Below are 3,056 nucleotides of genomic sequence, written 5' to 3'. Positions count from 1 at the left end.
GGCTCAGAATTTGGGTCCGTGCACAGCTCTAAAGCGGGCTCCCATTTACCCTCTCCCCTCCCACTAACCCGACTCTGATTCCACAGCAGTTTACAGGCACCCCACCGGATGGATCGGGCTAAGCCAACCTACCCTCTGCAGTCGGGCTGAGCCAGTCCGACCCTCTAACGTACAATGAGCCCGAGAGGTGGTTTTCAGCCCGACCGGCCCACTCGACCCGATTTCACTAAGACTCATGTAAACGCCCGGTATGCGAAGGTTACCGGGAAATGCGTAGTGCTTCTCGTAGACGGACAGTGTACGCGGCGACCGCGAAAGGCGACAGCATGCGTGCTTTCTCCGCCGCCACACGCGTGTTGTTAAGGAAACAGATAGCAACTGCGCGCAAGCGCCACAGCTAGCCTCTGAAGGGAGAGTAATAATGCAAGAAACGGCGAACTCTCAGTCAGAGCCATTAAAGAGCTCCGACTGCCGCTCTTGGCGAAGAAACACCGGCGAAAGCCACGACCCTTATGCCATATACCAGAGACGCACCAGCGTAGACGCATACTTGTGTACCGAACGCTGGCTATGCATGCGCATCGGGCCCGCTTCGCCGCGTCCCTATCGCTGCGCGTGAGCAGCCGGCGTCCGGTGTACAAGTGTACGTCTCCGCTATATGCGAAAAGCCTCGAATGACCAGCGACACAGCAGGAAGCGTTGGGACGCGAAAGTGTTCTGCTAATTTGTGACGCCACTCGTTCGGGTTCGACGAGGGGTGCGCGAAAAAGGACCGAGGCGCAGACCGTGCTCGTAGTGCCGCTGCTTGAAGGAAGGGGGCCCCACTTCGCTCGTCACTCACAGCCCGAAACCGCATTACGCTGTGTGTTCCCACGCTTGCTGCTAAGACGACGCCGAGCGCATTGCTGTTAAGACGCGTGGACGGTGCTGCGCTTGTCTATCAAACATACAGGTGACGCTCAACGGCTTCCCTGCAAGACTGGCTTGGGAGGGCGTGCGGTGACTTTTTAAATGTCGATAATGAGTTTGCATCGAAAACGGCCTCTCTGCGAGTGTTAATGAGCACAACAAGCGCATATTTTGGGCCCGCGGCAAGTGTGCAAGGACCGAGGGCATCTCTCAGCGGAAAGGGAAATGACTGTTGCGTTTTGCGTTTTATGGCGCATAAGCAGCTAAGCCTATCATGCGCCAAAAGCGAGGTTAAAAAGTCTGTTATGTTCAATAGACAACAATGTGTCAAATGTAAAGAGTTCCTTCAAGACAATTGCTTTGCTTAGAAACCTAAAAACGCGCGGCAAATCAACGACCGCATTTTCACCTGAGACTATTAACACTGCGAAAAGGGATGCGGTCGTTGTAAAATAAAGTAAAATATTCCTTCCATAGTTCCTCGAGCTTCGCGCATGAGAGTAAAACGCGATTTAGTGAGAGCTTGTCTCCACATTTTTCACGCAGAGGTTGTTTTTTCAGTAAGAAGTGTGCCATCTGTGTGTGTCCAATGCGACGAGGTTCAGGAAATCAGTAGGTTCAGGAAATCAGTATAGATTATGCTGTTTTTGATGTTCTCATTTATATTATTGCCTAGAGGTACACACAAAGATGACACTCAGCAGCAATTAAAAATTGACGCAAAATTCGACAGACTTAATACTTCCCCATTTCTCATGCACTTGTGCACTTCCGACCTGCGTTGCTGTTTTGAGCCACGTATGCAGAAATCTGGTGGTGATAACGATGAATTTCAATGATGTAAGGGGAGCAGCGGCCAAAGAGCGCAACGGCACACGGTATTTTCCTTGCACGAGGTGTGGACAAGGACGCATTTTTCAGGCATTTCAGCACGAGAAGCTGAGAACCAGGCCATGGGAAATCATGTACCCGTTTCATCACCGGTGGGTGCCTGGCGGAATGTGTAGAGTTCTCTGCAACATGCGTAGTTTTTTCTTGGTGCGAAGTATTCCTGTCGTACGGGTTCGTTTGCTTTCGTGTGAAAGCGTGCTAAAGTGAGGTCACATGAAGAGGGGGGGGGGGGGCTGTACCATGGACAGAGTGCACTGGATTGTTCTTTCTTCGGGCAATATCGGGAAGGGCGCCGAGATGGGAAATGAGTCGTATTTGAAAAGTGGTTGGAGGGAATAATGCCTTAATCTTTCGGTTGAGAGGAAGTGTTTTACCCCTCTGGGCTGAGATAATGGTTGTCCCTGGGGCAACGTGGCGGTTAAGCTAAAGATTTTGGCAGCATCACGGGCTGATTTCGTTATGTTGCTCTGAAAGTCAGTTACTTATGAATAGTTTTCCCCTTGCCCGTTTCTTTACCTTTTGAAAGTTTACCTTTTGAAAGCGGCATTCGAGCAATGTGATTTCGCGACTACCAGCATGCAAGCCGTCATCATATCAAACGATGAACCTACTTTTCCTTCAACAGCATCCAAAGGGAAGCTCGACTTCACTCCAAGCGAGGAATTTTCAATGGGAAAACTTGCGAAGCCCCATTTTTTCGAAGTGGATAGTCCCAGTAATGCACTGCACAAAAAGGACCAACCCCTCGAAGATTCACCACTGGAATTTAACCATAAGCTAAGCCAGAGCTTAGGTTGCTGTAATTTTCTTATTCTTTTTCTTCTTCTTATTCCTCTTAATAATAATAATAATAATAATAATAATAATAATAATAATAATAATAATAATAATAATAATAATAATAATAATAATAATAATAATAATAATAATAATAATAATAATAATAATAATAATAATAATAATAATAGCGAAAACAGGTGGCTGGAGAAAAAACTGCACTCTCCGCAGCTTGACAACGCTTCCGCCACCTTTACATCAGCAGCAACAATGGCAAGAAACATCTGTAAAAAATTTTTTTTCTTTACAACGAGAGCTTTGTAAACGTACATACATTGAGTTTAACACGGTGAGGAAAAGCAGCAAAGGTTTGACCACAATACAATGCATGGAGGGAACACTGAGGAAGAAAAAGATGGTGATAAAAATGAAGGCACTATAATTGTCACACAAAAAGGTTGAATATGTGTCTATTCGGC

Source organism: Amblyomma americanum, chromosome 1 (assembly GCF_052857255.1).
Source record: "Amblyomma americanum isolate KBUSLIRL-KWMA chromosome 1, ASM5285725v1, whole genome shotgun sequence".
Classification (NCBI taxonomy): domain Eukaryota; kingdom Metazoa; phylum Arthropoda; class Arachnida; order Ixodida; family Ixodidae; genus Amblyomma; species Amblyomma americanum.
Note: the sequence above shows the minus strand (reverse complement) of the source record.